This window comes from Schistocerca serialis, chromosome 5 (genome assembly GCF_023864345.2).
Source record: "Schistocerca serialis cubense isolate TAMUIC-IGC-003099 chromosome 5, iqSchSeri2.2, whole genome shotgun sequence".
NCBI classification, from domain to species: domain Eukaryota; kingdom Metazoa; phylum Arthropoda; class Insecta; order Orthoptera; family Acrididae; genus Schistocerca; species Schistocerca serialis.
This window is the reverse complement of record NC_064642.1, coordinates 517992457-518016799: the sequence shown is the minus strand read 5'-3', so window position 1 is coordinate 518016799 and position 24343 is coordinate 517992457.

Genomic DNA, 24343 nt, shown 5'->3' with positions numbered 1-24343 from the left:
CGGGGAGATGTTCTATCCTACTGATATAACCAGTTCTCTGCAAGTCGGGTAGTTTCTGCATATTCAGCTTCTGAAGTCCCGGAGGTAATGTGCTGAACGAAATTGTTGTTGCCAACATACGAGGGATATTTTTTTCTAGCCTCCGTCTGGTCACGTCATTAAAACCAGATTAATGATCCGATGACGCTTTGCGCAGATGTGTTGTACAGTGTTTCTAGTATCCCCGTTTATCGCGACAAGTCGCCGTTTCCAGTTTCGAGTGCACAGTAAGTAGATAAGGACGCCTAGAAAATAGTGTCTCCCAAAAAAGTGTGCAGTCCTCCTGAGAGGTTTCGTCTTAATTCAAGCATCACACATAACGTAATTCTCATGCGTTTTCTTCTACATGACAGTTCTCGGTCACAGACTGTAGGACCATCGAAGACGCAGCTGCAGCGTTTTCGATGGGAACTGTTTGATAACCCACCATGCAGCTCGCACTTGGCTCCCTCTGATTTTAATCCCTTCAGTCACATGAACAACTTGCTATGGGCAGAGCATTTTGGCACAGACAATGAGATGCAGACCAACGTAGGAAATTCGCGGAAATTTCAGATGGTTGTCTTTTATGACGTGGGTGTTGAAAAGTTGATACCACATTACGACAGATATCTAAATCGGAGCGACGACTATGTAGGGAAGTAGGTGGAAGGTGTCGCTAGATGTTGCAAATAAAACATTTCTGACTTTCACGGTGGATTTGAAGTTGAAAACAAAAATAGCCCTCGTAGATCGGCTCCAAATGTCACATGTCTATCGTATGGTCTGTCTGTAAGCATTATGGAGATTTAGAGTAGATTAGCTACATGTTGCATAGACCATTTCAACTACAGTTCATCAAAATGATGTGACACGAGACAGTTTTCGCGATATTTGTATGTGATTATTACTAAAATTAATGAACGTAATACTTTTCAGTGCTGCTCATTCAACTACACTTAAATAGTAGTTATTTTACAGGTTACCAGTTTTTAGGTTACGCTTCTCGTATTGAATAGTTGTAGGTGTCTAGAAGAGAATGTTTTAGTTTACATTAAGACTTATTTTGGTAGTGACAAATGAAACTGAATTTTTCTTCTGCTGATACAGTTATGGACATCACTTTTCTTCTCATACTGTTATATATATATATATATATATATATATATATATATATATATCCACTAACATTGCTCGTTTCATTGAACAAAAGAAATTTTCTTACTATGCATTTGGCTTTAGTAGGCCTTATTCGTCTGTAGTTTACACGTAATCAGATATTTGCGTTTCAGATTTTTCATTTGACTCATTTCATAACTGATAGGATTACTAGTACTGCTCCTTCTCAAAGGTTTGTGTTAGAAGTGGACTTTTTGAAAATATATTGCAGAAAGGTATTTCATGGTATTTTCTTGTTCTAGTAATTGATTCATATATATATATATATATATATATATATATATATATATATATATATATATATATATATATATGTGTGTGTGTGTGTGTGTGTGTGTGTGTGTGTGTGTGTGTTGTGTGTGTGTGTAGCTTTTACGAACATTTCCTTCAGAATTGTTTCAATTTTTGAACGACTTTAGTAATGTTTTAGTAATAATAATTGAGTAATTACCAAAAATTATGAAGTTCAAAGCAATCGAATATGGAATGTAAAATTCTTTGGATGACCATATAAGCCTATGTTAGCGTATTGTCAAGTTACTACCGTTATTACCTTTGTTACCGTTACCGTTACGACCACCGTTACTATTACCGTTACTGATAGGATTACTAGTACTGCTCCTTCTCAAAGGTTTGTGTTAGAAGTGGAGTTTCTGAAAATATATTGCAGAAAGGTATTTCATGGTATTTTCTTGCTCTAGTAATTGATTCTATAAACTGTATTTGTTCATGTTGCACAAACCAAGTTACATAGTTTTAAGAGATTGAACTGCTACCAGTTATTTGATTTACACAGTTGAGTATTGAGTCTGCATCAATGGACCTCGATTCCCATTACACACTGTTCGACTGAAAGTTGTTCACTGTCACGCAGTGATAGTTTTAATATGGCCTTGTGACTGATCTTCATATTTATTGATATATGCCATTTATTAAGTTGCTAGAATCAGGTAAGTGTGAGTTGCACTTTCAACTTTGTTTTCATTGCCTTATTCAGACATCATTAATGAACTGATTATTGGTTAATGAGAATTTGTTCCCTACTTCAGGGCTTGATCGTTATTTTTTCACTAGACGTTCAGTTATAAAAAAAATGCATACATGAATATCACGAGGCGTGACGAGGCTCGTTAGGGTCTTGGCGTTACAGCATGTGGCACCCTCATGTTCCTACTCAGCCCAACATTAGACCACTGCGACGCTCAAATGTCCCTCTCGCCTGGACATTGCATTATTCGATCAGACCCACTACGATTCCCCTGTTAGACTGTGTCAAATTGTGATACTTTGTCTCATGTGGGCATGGAGCATTCCTCGTGGTAATTCGCACTGCACGGGTATTCTATACCCAGTCGGCATTATTTGCTGGATGTATTCCAATCCCTGCCTTCCTCTACTGTTTTTACCCTCTATAGCTCCCTCTAGTACCATGGCAGTTTTTCCCTGACTTCTTAACGGATGTACTACCATCTTGTCCCTTTTTCTTTTCAGTGTTTTCCATGTACATGACGTGCTTACGTGAAGATGACATTAATACACTCTGATGGATAGGCTAGCTGTTAGAAATGATTGTCAAGCTAATCGTTTATCTACCTGCCGATACGAAACTTTCTCGTTTTGTACCTGTATATTAGTGGGCCCTTCGTATCTAGCGGTGTACCTACGCCCTATGTTAATTCAATGAGTATCTAAATTGTTACCTGTTACTGTTATATCTTTGCACTGCATGAACTCTGCATAAGCACTGTATTATCCCTGCTTGGTTGCTGCAGGTATGAAAGTGGGCGCATAACGTAACATCAAAATCGCTAATGCACATCACGATATTGAAACATCATACACAGACATTAATGACCACATAATTAGCACATTCAAGCTCTGTACTATACAAACGATTTCCTTTCATTAGACTAATAGAGGTATCAAGTAGTATGTTTACCCCAAAGTAAATGGTATCATAGGTAGTACACCAAAACACTTTACTATGCTGCGAGGTAGTAAGAAATGATGGATCTTTTATTACAATATTTTTTTCTTTTGTTCTGTTTTATATATCACTAGTAAATATGCCTTACATTTTTCATGTGGATGGCTGCGTGTCAAAAAAAATAATAATAATAAAATCTGCTAGATATTCTCCTGTAGGCGCACCATAACACTGAAAAACTTCACCCTTTGGTGACGAAGACTACACCCGGATTGATGACGTCTCCGCCGGCCTAAGTGGCCGTGCGGTTCTAGGCGCTGCAGTCTGGAACCGCGAGACCGCTACGGTCGCAGGTTAGAATCCTGCCTCGGGCATGGATGTGTGTGATGTCCTTAGGTTAGTTAGGTTTAACTAGTTCTAAGTTTTAGGGGACTAATGACCTCAGAAGTTGAGTCCCATAGTGCTCAGAGCCATTTGAACCATTTCTTTTTTTTTTTTTTTTTTTTTTTTTTGATGACGTCTCCCTGTTGTCCACGGTACACTAAGGCATTGTAAACAACTGACACGGGTTTTCAGCGTATCTTTTAGTCCTGTTTTATGAAAACATAGCCCCACAACATTGAAAGACTTCTCTAGAAGAAAACAAGTTCTAGTCAGCACTAGGAATTAATTTGATAGGCGAAGTGACGGTAGATGAGCGGTTCCTATGAGTTGGTCGAAGTTTTTCTTGAAACGTGGAAAAATTGTTCCACAAGAAAACTCACTGAATTCATGCCCATTCGCTGCGATCGAGTGTTGGCCATGTGCGGTGACGACATCAGTTATTGGCGTCAGTAATTACACTATGGTAACTTCGCTTGTCTCTGAGCTATTCCACAGATTCAGACATGTTTATTTACGTCTTTACTCAAGCGATGTCCTCGTAAATATGATACCAGAATAATTGAGAAACTTATGAAATTACTTCACATGTGGTTCATCGCCAGATATTTTTGGCAATTCATTCTATCTCATTCTTCAAAGCAACGCTTTTATTAATCATTAACACTGCATCATTATTCTAAGATGTGACGCAGAAGAACTGCTAGACAGTTTTCTGCTAATATATGCTACAAATTTATAGAATTCTTCACATAAAATTGCCGCTGTCTCATTGCTTCCTTAAAGTAAACAAGGTACATTTCGTTTCAGCGTTATGGCCTCCGAAGTTGGATGTAGACAGAATTGTGAAAGAGATTCTATGGATCCAATTTCTATTTTACTTTCCTTCCATGCCGAGGCAGAATGCCATCCGCATATAAAGTATCGAATAGAGGAATACCTCCGTAGAACAGTCGTATAATTTTATAACTCATGAAATCCTTCAGCAGCATCACAAGAAACGTATGTTATGAAATGAGTCAAATGAAAAATCTGAAACGCAAATATCTGATTACGTGTAAACACAGACGAATAAGGCCTACTAAAGCCAAATGCATAGTAAGAAAATTTCTTTTGTTCAATGAAACGAGCAATGTTAGTGGATTTATATCTTCAACTTCTACAATAATTTTACGAAGAATTACTGTTCCTTAAGTATCACAATAGTCAAGTTTTGAATGTGGCCATCGAAATATGAACCTTTTTCTGGATCTTTAAACTGTTACTTAAAGATAAGCTTTGCTTGGGAAAAAAATTGCAAAGAAAGCCATTCACACCATGAATACACAAGAGGGTGTAATGAAAAGTAGCGCCTCCGAATTTTTTATCAAAATTTTTCCAGCTTTTTAAATAAAACAAATGTTATTAACATTCTACGTCCTTTATTCTTCATGTCTGTCAGCGCTAGAGGGCTCCGAATTGTAGTGTGTTAGATGGTTGCATATAAGGTAACTATGTCAATGCGTGAGAACCAGCTTGCTGAAATCGTTTTCCTAATTTGAAGACTTCGTTCACACTTAAAGCAGCCTCTCCTTCACCATGACAACGGCAGACTACACACGAGCGCAACGACGCCTGCAACTGTCCGACGCCTTGGGTTCAGTGTCACTAATCATTCTCCGTACAGTCCCGACATTGCACCATCCGATTTTCACCCATTTCCAAAACTTAGAGAACACCTTCGACGACTTTATTTTGATCGTGATGGCGTAGTGCTAGCAGAGGTAAGGCTGTGGCTCCGTCAACAAAGTCAGACATTCTAAAGTGGCAGTATCAACAAACTGGTCTCTAGTTGGGAGAAATTTGTTCGTCACAAGGGTGACTATGCTGAGAAAGAAATACGTAGACATGAAGAATATATATTTAGAATGTTAATAACGGCTGTTTCACTTAAGAATTTTCACATAAAGATTTGGGAGACATTACTTTCCATTACTACCTCGTATTTGTTCTGAAAAGTTTGATGCGAGATTAGAGCAGACGTAGTTATCATCTTGTTTATCGGCAGTGCTATATCTTTGTTAATCTATGACCTTCATTTTATCATACTTTCATGACTGTACTTTATATTCGGTGATACATTCCATTGACGACATACAACTAAAAGTGTCAATAATGAACTGTGACCAATTTAAACTGTCAATATCGGTAGTAAGTTATTTCTAATTACTGGCAACGCTCGGTTTGTTTTCTGTGTAATTAAATAACCTCGTCAAAACAAATTATATCTATAAGTAATGGTTGTTCCTGTGAGAATATCAATAGCGGTTTTTACAGTAGTTCCAGTGCATTAGAAATGGCAAGTAATACGCCGTTGGAGCTTATAGGAGTGCTGACTGGGATGTGGAAAGGGCGGATGGAGACCTCCGGAACGCTTAGGGGAGGGTCGGCCACCGCATGCAAAACTACACGCATACACGATGCGCTGGACGCGTGCGGGTCGAGGGCTAGCCTGTCTCGGCACTACACGGTACGACTCGGTTTCGCTCGGTCCTTTCCTGAATTACTCGGTACAGCGCGACTGTCATATAGCAGTGCGACGCGACACTTCCTTCTGACATTTTGTGTGTCATAATTTGCTCAGTACGACTGTCTTCAGTTCCGCAGAATCGAGTTGTTGGCGGTGCTCTTCCTTCGCTTCTTGCGACATGGTGTTTACAATCGTCAGACCAGTCACAAAGGACAATCACAAGAAAATGCAATCACAGGCTTGTAGTTCACAAGTATTTATTATACATACCCCCAAAAACAGTTCTACAAAATCTTTTACAAAACCGGCCTTCCAATAGCCACCAAAAACAAATATAATTAAAAACCTTATACAGTCTTAACAAGAGTGTATGGAATAAAGCAAGAAAAGATCCTTCCTTTTAACTAAATAACAAATAGCCCCCGATAAATATAGATGACAAGCATAATTTCCCACAAATGGCTCTGAGCACTATGGGACTTAACATCTATGGTCATCACTCCCCTAGAACTTAGAACTACTTAAACCTAACTAACTTAAGGACAGCACACAACAGCCAATCATCACGAGGCAGAGAAAATCCCTGACCCCGCCGGGAACCGAACCCGGGAACCCGGGCGTGGGAAGCGAGAACGCTACCGCACAACCACGAGCTGCGGACGAATTTCCCACAAATTTAACAGGAATTTACCGTGACTAGATCCCCATTGGTAAAACAAGCAACAGTACAGAATATTAAATAACAAATTTTAAGTAAAGGCGCAAGTTTTCCAACGGAAACCCTAGACCAATAAACATATCACAGAACCACAGAATTCCACGAACTATATAGTTACTCATTCCAAGGAACTCACTCGTGAAATCCCTTTCAAGTATAACAACAATATTTAGGCAAAAAAAAATAGTTATCTTAATACTCAGTTGAAGTTTCACGCAACAGCGGGCACACCCCAACGGATCGCCCACCCTAATGCAAGAGTGACCAAACCCCTACGAACAGGGCACGCACCTTCACGCAACCCTAACACACTTACGAGAGGAATCTGCAGACAATTACAAGAGGGAAGACTCAACTTCTGTCAACTACTGGGGCGAGTAGGGTCTCTGACATGATACAGCCAAGTAGCGCCGAGCGTCAGCAAAACGTAGCTGCCTGAGCTAACGGCTTTCGAACGTATTTCAATCAAGGCGCCACCCCCTGTACTGGTCAATCGGAAACTGATTGTGGCCGCCGCTCGTAGTACGCTGCAACACTAAAAAAGAAAAAAAAAAAAGAAAAAAAGGACAGACAACCAAACCAAAGGACACAACACAAAGCCTCTTATTTCAGAGTTATGCCCCCCCCCCCCCCTTTAAATTTAATACTCTTAACACATGCAAGACCTCAAGCAAATAGCTTGGAAAATTATTTACTTCTTGCAGTTCATAATTATTTACTCTTACAGATTGCCCCCAATAACAAGCACAAATTTTGGAGACGTTAATGGCCTGCCGAACCAAGAGCATGAAAACCCTATAATACGAGACACCAAAATCACGGCCCCTTCGAATGAAACACCCAAGTAACATTATAAGCATACTGTATTAACACTAAACACGGCCTGCGCACTATCCTAGAATGACTCATGCTGCCTTCACACTTCTTAATGCTCCCGTCACTGCGCAGTGTTTTACACTCTTGACACCACTACTCACCATATACCGGAACCGAGAGTGAATTCATTATTCCCACCACGGCGGGGACAGCCACAAGCAAATCACAGTTTCCGGCTGTGAACAAAAATTACGATCAGATTGATCACAAAACAACAGAGAAGCAACAGATGCACACAGTTAGTAGCAGCAAACGACGAGAATCCACATAGCATACATACACATCCAGCATCAGGTAGTATCATATACACGATTGCTAGTGCATTGGAGGTCATCACAACCAACCCGCCGCCGACACACTGCTCAAATCATAACACAGCGCCGCGATCAACCAACGCATCTCGGTAAAGGTCACTCCAAGACTCGCCAACACAACATGCCAAGAAACGGGCAAGCACGACCACTAGGGCCCCGGAGCGGAAAACGAAGAGAGCCGTAGTCGGAAGCGCCGCGCTGAAGGGGAGGTTTACTATCTTTGCCCCGAGAAAAGCATGTTCTTTGAGAATTTTTTTCACAGGGTGTGTTATAGACATCAATGTCAAATTTATTCAAAATATTTATTGATATTTTCTCTACTAACTGGAAGTTTTTCAACCGGAAATGTCGAAGAGCAAATGCGGATGTGCCGTCGGAACGAAACAAATTTTCGATGTAGACCTCCACGCGCGGTATGTCCCAGGTCAGCCCGCTCCTCTGAAATCAAAGTAGAGTTGACGTTAGCGATGTATATAAGATTCTCTAGGAGTTGTACCTCGCTTAAGTTATTCGGACCATAGGAAACAAAACGGTAGCCATTTGAAAAAAAAAATAGGTTTTTTTTCATCGATTTTTCGAATTCGTCGGCCAAGTAAAAATATTTATAGTTGATGGACCGGAATAAAAGTGATACAACTCCTAGAACATTTAGTTAGGTTCGTCGGAAACAAGGAATCATGCCAATCGCGCTTCAGTAGATTTGAAGTTACCATACCGCAAGTTTAAAAAAGTCATTTCGAGAAAAACGCGTTTAAAATTTTGACTACATATGAATGCAATATTATGCAACTTACGTTTAATCTGCTATTCCGGGTCCATAAACTAGTCTTTCCTCTTCCTCACAGAGGGCGTTCTGCCCGATCTGGGCCATCCTGCGCTGCTCCAGAGCCGCTCGTACGGCCGGTGACAAGCGGTTTTCTGCCGCTTGAATCCGGTGGTCGTCCGAATGCTTGGCGAACTGCGTCGAATAGAGTCCCAGGGTGACGTCCATCGTTGTCATGGTCTTCAGAATTGCTCAGCACCCTTCGTTCATGCTGCTCACTGCCAGGAAAGTCGCAGTCTCCACAGTCTTCGCACCACAATGCAAATGCTTGGGGGCTAACTTCCGAACACACGCGTGCAAACCTTCATTTGAATTTTGTATGATCCTCCCAAGCACCGGTTCAATAACTCGTCCTCCGAAAGAAAAAACTGGTGCTTAAAAAAGGCCGATTTCAGGCAGGTGCATTAGTTTGTTCAACCGCCAATAACAACATTTCCGTTCCGTATTCGGAAAAACCGTTTCAGGTGTGGATTCTAAACACTTTCATGGATCCAAAAATGCAATTAAAAAAATCGATTTTTTGAACCAAAAGATATTAAACCCTCCCTTAAACAACGACCAGAAGAGGAAAAACCAAAGAGAAAACGCGTGTGCCAGAACGAAAGGGATTACTTCCCCTACTACATAAGAGAATCACTGGCGCCAGCGACTACCCCATGGCTCACTGTTTGTTCATGGTATATAGGAAATTCACAGGTCCAGTGACTGCTTGCACAAAAAGAGGCACTCTAGCTATTTATCTCACAAGCTTTTAAAAATGAATGGCTGTCGCAGAATAGGAGGCTGAGTACTCTATTACGCAGTCGCATAATCAGTGGGTACGGAAGAGTTGTTATAAAACGGCATTCTAACGCCACACAGAAAGAATTTATTTAGTTGGCGATGAAAGACGAATATGTTACAACGATCGACAGACGATTTGTACGGATTTCGTCTGACGTGTACTTTCTGCTAAATTTTCAGGCATGGGATACGATATGAAACTGGTGGTATGAACAGTAATTTTTTTGAAGCCGCAAGCATGAGTACAATGTCAGTTGCAATAGTTTTGACGAAACTGAACGAAGAGTATACAGACTTTATATATTACTGTGAAGAACATTTATCGAGTCAAGTGGTATGCGGTGGAACAATTTTTAGATTTAGGAGCGGCTATTGTTGAATTTTTGATGGAGAAAGAAAAGGAAGACCGAATATTAGAAGATCCGAAATGGATTACATATTTCGCATTTTAAGTAGAGATGATCGCAACTGCTCCCAGTAAGACATTATAATGTGCAAGCAACTTATTTCTGATTTGATGGGGAAAGTTGACACGTGTCAAAGTCAAATTGGGTTGAGGAAGGGAGAACTTCTGACTCGAAACACCGGCCATAACCCTAAGCTCACTGACGTTAAGAAAAAATGCAATTTTTTAGGGATTTATTCAGGTGTAGAAAGAGATAAAGAATATTTTTCTAAACGTTTAACGACACTGTCAATCTTACATCTGTTTTTGAACTGCTTTCGAGACCGTTTGCCATTTCATCAGAAAGCTCCCTTGGCTTGTTCAGATGTAACTGTTCGATCTGTAATGTATTTCCTGATTAACACGCGAAATCTTTTACTTGGCGATTCGAGTATGCTGCTTGGGGGCTATATGTCCGCAACTGTGTACTTTTGAGGAAAATTTAATAAATTTTTATTTTATCCTTCTGAGTTGCATGAAACTACAATTTGCTGCTGCACTTATTACCGGCTTCAGGCTAACTCGCCCATTCTCAAACCACACACCTAAAAATTAGTAACTGCATGTCGTACAGAAATATTTACATCCAGTATACATGTCCGTATTACAAATACTTATATTATTATAGACATACCTTGTTATTAAACGTAACGGTTGACTATCATGCCAAAACGCACGAACAGCTTTGTGCAAGAAAGTCAAACTGTGAGTAACAAATAGTCTCATTGTTGTGTCTACAGTTACACTTGAGCGGCACAACCAGTGACTGGTTGGTTGCTACCAAATGTTACATAAAATAATGTAAATAAACAAGATGTGACCTTTTATGTATTTCATCTTATTTTTATATCTCCAGAAGGTCTGTGAATAACGTAACAAGAAAGGATGTCTTAGATTGTAGAATTGTCTTCCTGTATGGAATGTATCAGCTTTTGGAATAGTATATTATCTCAAGAGACAGGAAGAAATATTGTACCTTGCAGTGCATATACAAGATTTTATACGGGAAGGTGCATTTCTAGTCACTTCCTGGCTTTGTTTAATTTATACGATTTTTTTTTAATTTTTGTAATGTCAAAGTAGTAGATTTCTGTGTCGTAAAAAATATCATCAATAAATGACAATGGGTGCAGCAGCACCATAGCAAACCAATGAGCATCCATATGCGTATGCGCGTATGAGGGCGTCACCTACCAAGGTGTCCTGTTGATCACAGAAAATTATATTTTTCGGTTCGGGTGTGTCGTTCAAGAGTAACAGTAGACAAATAGACTGTCTTAGCGATGCCTTTATTTCTTCCTCACAGTTTGACTTTTCTGTATAAAGTTGTATAACAAGTTACGGTTAATAACAAGGTACGTCTATAACAATGTAGGTACTTGTAATATGGAAATTCATACTGTATGTAAATATTTCTTTACGACGTGTACTTTGTAATTTTTAGGTGTGCCGCTTGAGAATGGGAGAGTCAACGTGAAACTGGTAACTACTGCAGCAATAACTTGTATACTCATGCAACCGGGACGAAAAAAATAAAAATTTATCAAAATTTTGCCAAATTCTTTTACATTAAAACTGTCCAGGAGTCCTAAGTTGTTCCTCTCGGGAAGAGTTTCCAGATCTCCTTAATGAGGGTGCATACGTGGTTATTAGTTTTCCGATCAACATATGTGCGTGACGAGCTGTTTTCGATTATGAAAATATACAACTATTGATTATATGGCTGCCCGAGCGACGAAAATATGCCAGACAGTCTACATATGTCCGTATACCGACAGTTTTTAGCCGATATAAATTTTATTTGGTCCTCAGTACCCCAAAAGTAATTAAATAATGCCGAAAATTTGTTTTGTGTGTGGTTTATGCTGTTGAGAAATATTAAATACGAAACTAAGCCGCAATGCTAACCTAACCTAACCTAACCTGCGCAACTACATTGCCATTTGTTGTGATGAGGTAACAGTTTCGCTCCCTTCCCGCTCAGATGGCGTGGCGTGGTAATGAATGTGTGCACTGACGAGAGAGAGCTTCGCGTGCGTGTGAGAGTACAGCATACGTGCTGAGTTCTTAGCCTCCCTGGGTCTGATAAATCTCAAACACAACTTATTTTCATTTCAATAATTTAAAAAAATGTACTGACTTGTAAGACACGCCCAACATGCCAGTGATTATTGAGGGGACAGAAACAAGCGACATAAAATAGTTAAGACATGTTTGTATGTGGCTGGGGAGTGGTCGTGGATGTTTCAGCGGAAATGTATAACGCCTAGAGCAATTTCAGCAGAACGTCTCACGTCTACGTGCGGTGATGGGAAAAATTGATGTTTGGCGAAAGTCACCCTTTTCACCTGTAGATATAGTGGAAGAAAAATTTTATGTGAAGGTAATCAGAAATATCCGCAGATTAATTTCGAATCCACAATCTGTTGTCGCAAGGCTGTATGGTGATAACTGCGATTACAGTTAGTCCATGGTTAGTCGAGAAAACCGAACAGACTTCTAGAATTCTTTGGAAACGGATAGAACGCAATGAAACCGTCTAGAAGCAACTATAGGCAGAGGAAATTGTTTCTCCATGTCATTGTATGTCGATAAACCATAAATGTTCCTAAAAACATACACTCCTGGCCACAAAAATTACTACAACAGGTGAGACAGACAACAATTTATCTTCAATTATTTAGTGCATAAATTAAATGGTTCAAATGGCTCTGAGCACTATGCGACTTAACTTCTGAGGTCATCAGTCGCCTAGAACTTAGAACTAATTAAACCTAACTAACCTAAGGACATGACACACATCCATGCCCGAGGCCGGATTCGAACCTGCGACCGTAGCGGTCGCTCGGTTCCAGACTGTAGCGCCTAGAACCGCACGGCCACTCCGACCGGCCCATTGCATAAATTAGTAGGAAGGAATGATAGTAACACAGTAATCAGTCGCAATCCAATTGATTTTTTATTATTCTTGCATATCCAGGTATCAGCTATAAATAACAGTCTTCAGTGCATTTTTAGCTGAAATATGGATATGCCAAAATAATAAAAACTAACGGGATTGCGATGACCGCTGTGCTCCTATCCTTCCTTATAATAATAAACGGTAGTTGCACAACAGTTCCGTAAGGAATCAAAATTTGTGATTAGTAGGGAGAATACATGATTAAATTTATTCGTAATCTGGGGGCATACAGGGTGAAAAAATTTAGCACACAGAGCAGCCACCTCTGACGGAAACAATCGCTGTACCCCCGCCTAGGCATCTATCCCAAAGGAACCTGAATGATAGATAAGGCTACGTTATACCATTTGCTAGACTTCATGAATCATAGTGAGTGGCGAACTATGATATTAGTCTTTCAAAACCCCAGTGACCAGATATTCTTTCTGAGGACAGATTTGGAAAAAGTGCTGTCCAGGGCAACAGTCGAAAACCCTCTGTACCAAGGTAGATCAAAACAGCACGGACAACATACAGTTAGTATTATCTTGTTGAATGATGTCACATGTACCTCGAAAATAAGGCACAGTCTCTGGCCTGAATATTCAAAAATATAATGGGTGCTGTCCAAATTTGCAGCTGTGTAGACCTGAGGTGATGTTGTGTGCCCAGTGGAATCCCTTCCCATTCTATCAGGCTAGGTACTGCTGGTCACATATGACGAAGACGAATGCAATCTGCCAAAAGATTCTATCTCTGTCGCGTTCCAATACGTCACATTATACATTTCTGCTTGTTACATGTGACATACCACTATCTTCTCGTAAACAGTCAGCACTCAAATGTGATTATTTTCTGAATGAGGAATACGCTGATTCATCTCCCCATATATACAGAAAGCAGATGGAGTTGACCTCGCCTTCACTGTGTGATTGGGCTGGAATGCTAATCAGTTGCATACCCATTCATGTAGTATAGGTCATGGCCATTTGACTTCTGTTATGCACCACCATAGTGATGTAATTCTAATAAACGTCATTTGACATACAAATATCACCGCGCATGTGAGGGCAGTGATACACGACTTTCCGTGTCTCACTGCCCTGGGATAGAAAGGGTTGTACCAAAGGGGTACTGAACACCATTCGTGGCACCAACAAATTTTAAAATACATTTATTGAACATACAACAATGAAATCAGTTAAAACACTAGGCTATCCTCAACAATGATTACAAGGATGGAAAAAATACGGATATCAAATATAAATAATGAAAAAGTGTTTCACATCAGATCACAAAAACAATGCTCTGATTTAAAACAATTAATAAAGGAATATTATCCAAAATGGTAACACTTGCACGAGCAACTAGTGTTCTAGACGTTTGCTTAAGCAAAATCACTGAAAACGTTACTGGAAAAACAAGTTATTCAATTTTCAAGGCACATACCAAGAACGGGAAAAATATGTATGTGAGTAAACTCAGCTTGCAGGTAAACCACTCATTAATAACATGCCTCGACGCTGGACAGACTTTCGGGACGGCTTACAGTCACCCATGGTACACAGACTCTACCTATCTAAAACATAAATAGCGACAGATTAAATACATGAACACTTACAGCGATTGCGGGACCTGTCCCGTGGTCCAGCTAGTTCTAAGTAACAACAAGCAACGAAAGCCTCAAGGTCGGCAAATTTCTTAAGCCTCAGACAGGAAAAAAAAATTACTTACGACTTAATTAAATGCGTCGAAGATGTTTACAGCGACAAAGCTTTGACTCTAAACATTACCCCGCAGTGACAGAATTAACATAACACTCTCGCATGATAGATGAAAGACAGAATAACAACTATTTCAAAATTTGAAACTCATTAAGCAAAGATCAGCTTAAAGATCGGCGTCATATGAACCCAAAAGGTGAGATGGCGGCGTTAATAATTATCTTAAAACTGGGGAAGGAGCAGTTCGTTTCGCAATATTAGCAACTGAGATTTGCACTACAGGTCAGAAACTATTATTAATTCTTTTCAAAGTTTACAGTCTTAAATGGCGGCATAAGCGCTGACCAGCCAACGAGGCAACACAACAAAATAGCTCACTCAAAGACTTACAGCACCTGTTAACTACCGCATAAGGCGGCACGTATGACAACCAAAGAGTTACAAAACTTGGACTGTGACACGAACAAACGGAACTCGAGTAGCCACATGCAACTCGCAGTTAAGATCAACCTATGTTTACGTAACCGTTACCAAAATACAATTGCCAACAAAAGCTCACAAAAGCTAAGGTACACAGGAAACACCTAATGAGATCAAACAGTCGAGCAAAACATACAATCCACGTATCAGTGATTCCTCTTTTAAAAATGAAACTCTAAAACTAACACTCTCCAAACACGTACATCAATACCACTTCAAGTTAGGAAGGATGGGCAATGATTGCAATTCGACCGTTAATGTTGTTACTCAAAACCGAACGTGAACATTTACAAGGAAGAATGTTCTCGAAGCAGCTCACCCAACGTAATGCAGGAAGGCGACGGCGAAGGCTAAGAGGCTTGCAGTGGCCGAACGTGTTGCCATTTTCTCAGGAGTAAACTGTTTTCCAAAAAAGATGTTCTGCGGAAGAATTTCGCAGACTAACGGCGAATGTCTCCCTGCTGACCGGACGGCCCCTAAATCAATCCGTTTGTGCTGCCTTCCTTAACCCCCAACGAAGCACACCCCGTGTACTCGGGCCAACGCCAAACAATAGAAGAGGCCCTCACGGCCACGATCAGGATACTGACCGACTCGACCATTACTGTCTCCGTTAAGCCACTTCCCTTCTCTCCTCGCACCACGCCAGTCACTGCTCAAGCCGCTTTAACTCCCTCGACGCACTCCCTCCACGTTTCGCACCCCCTTCTCTAGCCAAAGACAACGAGTGACAGAGTGTGTTTCGAGATATCGAATCTGGTATGGCTCAGGGCGTTCAGTAAGTAATGAAACACATTTTTTTCGGAAGGCAAGTTGGCTTTACTCGGGATTTCAATACACCATATTATTTCCCACATCTTTGGCTACAAAAGCCTGTTTTTCAACATAATCTCCGTTGAATTCAACGGCCTGTGTACTTGCATTGTTCTCATTTTTCAACATAATCTCTGTTCAATGCAACGGTCTGTATACTCGCATTGTACTACTCTACTGGTCGACGTTAGAGCCAACATCTTGCTTAATCATACGCGTCATCCAAGTACTGCTTAACGCAGAATGTATCCTTCACTGGGCCAAACAGATGGAAGTCGGAAGGAACGGGATCTGGACTGGAGGGTGCATAATAAAGAACACCAACGCTCCTCTCGGGTGTGCAGACTTGCATGAACCTTTGTTCTGTTATGGAAAAGGACAAGTTAGTTTGTACTTCTGTGGCGACGAACGCACTGAACTCGTTCGTTAAACTTCTTGAGGGCATCACAAACGTGTGAGGCCGGCCGGCAAGCGGAAGATCGGTTTATGCGACCTTGTTGCTCGCTTATTCGTCAGATCATTTCTGTATACAGAAACCAAGAACGGTCTTATCACACTTCCCTTGACTGCGATCAACAGACGGAGGAACGGACAGGTGTATGCGACCTCGTTGCGATGATGACAGACGCCTCAGCGAACGACTCGCCGTGCTTTTGTTCATATCGCTTTCACTGATGATAGCAATGGCAACACGTATTCATTGATAGCCTTTTACCTCGAATTTTGATTCCACTACTGAATCTTTTATCTCCATCTTTGCTTCTTCGATATATTAACTGAACGTTAGTGCATAAAGAAGGTATCACTGGCGGAAGCCATTTTTAATTCGATCACTTTTTTCCTGGTCTCCCACTCTTCATTCCCTTACATGTTGTGTATTAGTCGTCTTTTCTTACGCTCTATAACTATTCTTTTCAATTTCAAATGTACTGCACTCGCTAAATATTTTGACATTCGAAGTTTTAGAACTCTGTGGATAAGCGAAGCAACATTAATATAGGATGAATGACTCAAAAAGTTTATGTGTATAATATTGTTTACTACAACATAGAATTTTTGAACCATATAATATTGTTTATATATGGCTCCACGGTCTAGACATATTTTTCTAAAGAAAACATTGCGGTTAGTGGCCTGTAAAGTTTTCTGTTTCGTAGCTGTGGTATGTAATAAGAGAGTGGAAAGGCTAGGCTGAGGTGGATGTGATACTTTTCTTCAAAATGCACTAAGGTGACAAATGTCATGGGATGACGAGCGGAAGAGCCACGAGCAGTGCAGCGTAATGACAGATTTAATGTCAATTCGCTGAAAAAGGACATTTTTCCTTCATAAACTTCAACTTATACACTATTTTCATACATATGCAGTCTCACTAAGAGTATTTAAGCTCTGTTGCATGTCGTTCTTCCAAACGAGTGATTTCAAAACATCAGCCAACTAGTTACTGGCGTAAAGGTTTATTAACAGCCCTTGTTCATGGTTTCAAGAATTCTAGAATTGTGTTCTTCAGAAGAACATGGACCTATTGAGGAGATTTTTACTTCGTAGATGAAAAGAGGTATAAAGCTGAAAAGAATGTGCAAAACCGTTGGATAGAAATATGGTCAACAAGAATACTTATACGTAAAATCACGTGTTGACGACGACAAATTTCAGAGCAAAAAAGCTCATGTCAAGTAACATGGTATGGGAGACCATCTATAGAACCAAATAAAATCCACTAGAAAACATATCCAATGGAGCTGGGCTAAGTGGAAAGGTCCACAAATTAAAATGTCCATGGAATTAAAAGGCAGTATAACGTCACGTGATATTCGAAATTCTGAGAAAAATAGAGGTAAGCTATACCGAGAGAGAGGTAAGAGATGTAGACTTTCGCCCCTACCGTTGAATCTGTACAAAAAAAAAAAAAAAAAAAAAAGGTTCAAATGGCTCTGATCACTATGGGACTTAACTTCTGCAGTCAACAGTCCCCTAGAACTTAGAAGTACTTAAACCTAAGATTAGAAATTAGATTAGATTACTACTAGTTCCATGGATCATGAATACGATATTTCGTAATGATGTGGAACGAGTCAAATTTTCCAATACATGACATAATTAGGTTAATTTAACAACATACTTAAGTTAATATAACAACTTTATTTTTTTGTGTGTGTTTTTTTTTTTTCCTAACTAACCTAAGGACATCACACACATCCATGCCCGAGGCAGGATTCGAAACTGCGACCGTAGCTGTCACGCGGTTCCAGACTGTAGCGCCTAGAACCGCTCGACCAGAATCCGTACATTGAAGAAGCAGTTATGGACATAAATGAAAGGTTCAAGACTGGGATTAAAGTTCACAGCGAAAGGATATCAATGATACGATTCGCAGATGACATTGCTATCCTGAGTGAAAGTGAAGAAGACTTACATGATGGGCTGAACAAAATGAACAGTTTAACGTTTGAGTACAGAATATGGACTGAGAGTAAATTAAAGAAAATCGAAAGTAACAAGAAGCAGCAGAAATGAGAATAGCAAGAAACATAACATCAGTATTGACGGCCACGAAGGAATTCTACTACCTAAGCAGCAAAATAACCAATCACGGATGGAGCAAGGAGGACATCAAAAGTAGACTAGAACTGGCAAAATGGGCATTCCTGGCCATGAGAAGTCTTCTAGTATCAAACGTAAGGCCTTAATTTGAGGAATAAATTTCTGAGAACGTACGGCTGGAGTTCAGCATTGTATGGTAGTGAAACATGGACTATGGGAAAACCGGAACAGAAACGAATCGAAGCATTTGAGAGGTGGTGCTGCACAATACTGTTGAAAATTAGGTAGACTGATAAGGTAAGGAATGAGGAGGTTGTGCGCAGAATGGAAGAGGAAGGGGATATGTGGGAAACACTGACAAGGGAGACAGGGATGATAGGACATCTGTTAAGACATCATGAGGTAGCTTCCATGGTAGTGGAGGGAGCTGTAGGGGGCAAAAACAGTAGAGGAATAAATGAGGACATAGGTTGCAAGTGCTACTCTGAGATCAAAAGATTGGCACAGGAGACGAATTAGTGGTGGGCCGTATCAAACCAGTTCAAAAAAAATGTTCAAATGTGTGTGAAATCTTCTAGGACTTAACTGCTAAGGTCAGATTACTCACTACTTAACCTAAATTATTCTAAGGACAAACACACACACCCATGCCCGAGGGAGGACTCGAACCTCCGCTGGGATCAGCAGCACAGTCCATGACTGCAGCGCCCTAGACTGCTCGGCTAATCCCGCGCGGCAATCAAACCAGTCAGAAGACTGATGACAAAAAAATAAAATAAAATAAAATAAAATAATAAAAAATCAATAAAAAATAACAAAATAAAAATAAAAATGAAAAAAAGGTATCGTCCCGATGTAGCTATCGACATGGGGCGACTCACTTAAGTTGTCGCAGTGCACGAAACAGGAAACATCGGTAGGTTGTGTACCTGCGTGAAAACATACGCGCATAGCAACCGGATAAAGTGTAAACTGTCAATCGCCCGCAAGGGAGTGAGAAAATTTTTAGGAAGGAAATTGGGGTAAGACGGGAGGCAGGGAGGAAGAGGGGAAACTTTAAAAACGAATTACTTCATACATTTCAATGCGAGGAGTTTTACGCTTTTTCCAGCTGTAATGGGACTGTTTTTTAACGGATTTTATTTGGTTTTACTAATGGTCACACATACCACGGGGCCGGCCGCGGTGGTCTAGCGGTTCTAGGCGCTCAGTCGGGAACCGCGCGACTGCTACGGTCGCAGGTTCTAATCCTGCCTCGGGCATGGATGTATGTGATGTCCTTAGGTTAGCTAGGTTTAAGTAGTTCTAAGTTCTAGGGGACTGATGACCACAGATGTTAAGTCCCATAGTGCTCAGAGCCATTTGAACATACCACGGTAAATGACACGAGATTCTTCGCTCTGAATTTTGTCGTCGTAAATGCGTGATTTTACATGTAAGTATTTTTCTTTGCTATATTTTTGTCCAATAGTTTTTTACATCCTTTTCACTTTGATAAGTTTTTTTAACTATGATGTAAAAATTCCTGAATAAGTTCACGTACTTCTTCTGAAGACAATTTTACAAATGTTGAAACTTTGTCCAAGGGATTTTAATGAACCTCTACGCATGCAACTTTTTAGCTGATTTTCTCAAATCATTAATTTGCTGAACAGCAACTATGTTCAAAATTTTAAAGTGCTTCCAAATGCTTTGCAATCTCTCTGTTCGTATTCGACACAGATCATGCCAATGTTGATATGTGGTGGCATATGTGGGCTGATAGATCAATTTACAAACCACATCCTTTGGCATGTTGCATTGAGAGAGATACTACGCGTGTGCCTGATAATGAGTTCACAGTAGAAATTAATAGCAGTTAATAAACGGAAAACCTTACAGCAATCAATGAACAACATTTTCTTTCGAAAAATGTTATACCTTGAATGGTGAAAATGCTTACTTGGACGCATAGTGGGCAGTAGCCATTGTAAGGCTGCCGGATCTACCTGCTTTGCCCCTACCGCGGGAGATAATCCAGGCCTTGGTTGGTGCGGCGCCGGAACTTTTATCCGCAGCACACAGGGAGGGGCTGTGGGGCGCCCGGGGCTCCCCCGCAGGTGTCCGGGCCGGCCCGGCCCTATTATTCTGGGCAGGCGGCGCCGCTCTGATTAAAGGCAAACAGCCGCGGGCGCGGCCTGGCGCTCGCCGTGCCAAACAAACCGGCCCCGGGCGATAAATCTCTCTGCCGCCGCACCCTGACCACAAGCGTCGCCACCGCTCCATTGTTTCGGTCTGTTGTCCGGTGTCGGAGTGCACTTGACGTCAAAAACACAGCCCCCAATTTGCACTCATTCGCTCGCTAACCAAGCGAGGAGCAAAAGAAGGACACATCATTAGCCAGTAGAAGTACATCTGCACCTTGTCAAGGGACCCTTTGTCCTGGGACGATATAACAAGTTTTACAAGTAGACTGAAAGTACTCTTTTTTTTTTAGGCCTTTTTGAAGCATGTGTCGTCGCGAATGCCAATGAGTTGCCAATGTATCTCTTGGAACGTTATAAATAACATAAAGTGGAATCGAAATAAAGTTACTTAAAAATAAATTATTTACTGTATTTTTCCAATGGTGCTTGGGAGAAGATAACAGTATCATTGGGTTCATGGATAACTTCATAGTGTTTCTCCATAAGTTTAATAAAAACAACAAATACACATACCAGAGACTGTAGTCATCAATAATATATTCTAATTCACTATCTACAACTCTCATTCAGGAAATATCCCCCTGGCTGTGGCTAAGCCATTTCTCCGCAATATCCTTTCTTTCAGGGGTGGTAGTTCTGCAAGGTTCGTAGGAGAGCTTCTGTATAGTTTGGAAGGTAGGAGACGAGGTACTGGCAGAAGTAAAGTTGTGAGGGCGGGGCGTGAGTCGTGCTTGGTTAGCTGAGTGGTAGAACACTTGCCTGCGAAAGGCAAAGGTCCCGAGCTCGAGTCTCGATCCGGCACACGGTTTTAACCTGCCAGGAAGTTTTATTATCTACAACTGTTTGTCATCGCTGGGGTAACTTTTCGGTTCCTTGACTATAAAAAAAGTCAGGTGGTTTTGGCGAAGAACTCGTCGATCCATGTTCGGAACGCATTTTCATTCGGAAAGGAAGTTTCCTGAAGGTCTTTCGATAGAGAGCGGAAAAGGTTAAAACCTGAGTGCATGAGATCAGGTGAACAAGATAGCTCCGGAAAGACTTCCCGATCCACCTCCTGTACAGTGCTCCTTGGCAGTGTAACAGAGCGCGGGCGGGCGTTTCATACAGTAGCATCACTACTGGTCGTTGTTCTTGCACTACCTCAGCAAGACGTCTCAGCTGTTGAAAATAAATGTCGACAGTAATGCTTACAACTAAGGGAAGCAATTCGTAGTACAACACACTACCGCATTCCGACATATGTGTCACGTTATCTTTTGTATACGGGCGCTGGTCTTTGTGTGGGGAGCTGCTGCTTTTCTTAGGCTCAACCATTCATTTATTGTCATTATATTCGCATAAGGACACCAAACGCCCCGGGAGTAGACAACATCCCATTAGAACTACTGACGGCCTTGGGAGAGCCAGTCCTGACAAAGCTCTACCATCTGGTGTGCAAGATGTATGAGACAGGCGAAATACCCTCAGACTTCAAGAAGAGTATAGTAATTCCAATCCCAAAGAAAGCAGGTGTTGACAGATGCGAAAATTACCGAACTATCAGTTTAATAAGCCATAGATGCAAAATACTAACGCGAATTCTTTACAGACGAACGGAAAAACTAGTAGAAGCCGACCTCGGGGAAGATCAGTTTGGATTCCGTAGAAATATTGGAACACGTGAGGCAATACTGACCTTACGACTTATGTTAGAAGAAAGATTAAGGAAAGGCAAACCTATGTTTCTAGCATTTGTAGACTTAGAGAAAGCTTTTGACAATGTTGACTGGAATACTCTCTTTAAAATTCTGAAGGTGGCAGGGGTAAAATACAGGGAGCGAAAGGCTATTTACAATTTGTACAGAAACCAGATGGCAGTTATAAGAGTCGAGGGGCACGAAAGGGAAGCAGCAGTTGGGAAGGGAGTGAGGCAGGGTTGTAGCCTCTCCCGAATGTTATTCAATCTGTATATTGAGCAAGCAGTAAAGGAAACAAAAGAAAAATTAGGAGGAGGTATTAAAATCCATGGAGAAGAAATAAAAACTTTGAGGTTCGCCGATGACATTATAATTCTGTCAGAGACAGCAAAGGACTTGGAAGAACAGTTGAATGGAATGGACAGTGTTTTGAAAGGAGGATATAAGATGAACATCAACAAAAGCAAATCCCAGGATAATGGAATGTAGTCGAATTAAGTCGGGTGATGCTGAGGGAATTAGATTAGGAAATGAGACACTTAAAGTAGTAAAGGAGTTTTGCTATTTGGGGAGCAGAATAACTGATGATGATCCAAGTAGAGAGGATATAAAATGTAGACTGGCAATGGCAAGAAAAGCGTTTCTGAAGAAGAGAAATTTGTTAACATCGAGTATAGACTTAAGTGTCAGGATGTCGTTTGTGAAAGTATTTGTATGGAGTGTACCCATGTATGGAAGTGAAACATGGACGATAAATAGTTTAGAGAAGAAGAGAATAGAAGCTTTCGAAATGTGCTGCTACAGAAGAATGCTGAAGATTAGATGGGTAGATCAGAAAACTAATGAGGAGGTATTGAATAGAATTGGGGAGAAGAGGAGTTTGTGGCACAACTTGACTAGAAGAAGGGATCGGTTGGTAGGACATGTTCTGAGGCATCAATGGATCACCAATTTAGTACTGGAGGGCAGCGTGGAGGGTAAAAATCGTAGAGGGAGACCAAGAGATGAATACACTAAGCAGATTTAGAAGGATGTAGGTTGCACTAGGTACTGGGAGATGAAGAAGCTTGCACAGGATAGAGCAGCATGGAGAGCTGCATCAAACCAGTCTCAGGACTGAAGACCATAACAACAACAACAACAACAACAACATTAATAGGAGTATGCGATCAATTGTATTCAGTCGTCATCTTTTTCTCTACGAACACCATCATACTGGTAGATGATCCTATTTTAACTACACATACTGCACTGTAGTTCCAAGATGTTGAATGTTCTCAATTTCAGTCATCACATCAAACTAACTGTGAAGTGGTCTATATTCACGCACTTAGACCAACTTGCAGTTAAATTTTATGTATTGGTGAACAACAGTATTCTGTTAGCAATTGGCTGAGCCTCAGTTTCGGGTTACTGCTGCGGCTGTGCTTCGGCACAGTTGAATGACAGCAAGTCCAACAGGCAAGGAAGATTCCATTGCCAGCAATTGTGGCTGAGGCATGAACATGCATGTGTCCTTATCCAGTATTGAATCAGGGACTCGTTGTGGCTGAGGTTGAGCTACTGCCTCACTGAAGAACACTAGGTCAGAAAGACATCCTGTGTACAGTGTTTGCTGCTGTGACATGCCTATATCTGTCACAATAATTAGTAAGAAAGCTCTAAGTATAACGATGTACACAGAACAGTAGTAATAATAAGAGATGGATTTAAGTAATACATACAATATTTTTTTTCCTTCCAAGCTGATCACTCCTGCTGGTGCACACTGCACTGTAATTTGAGGGAACAGTCGCACCATGATAACCAACACTTCATCTGCACAGATTGCACTGGTACCCTTCAGTTCTCACACTGTTTGCTTGAATGATCTCTCTCTCTCTCTCTCTCTCTCTCTCTCTCTCTCTCTCTCTCTCTGTGTGTGTGTGTGTGGGGGGGGGGGGGCGCACAATTTAGAGTAAAAAAATGCTCAGAGGTTGGGGAGATGTGACATATTTTCATGCAAT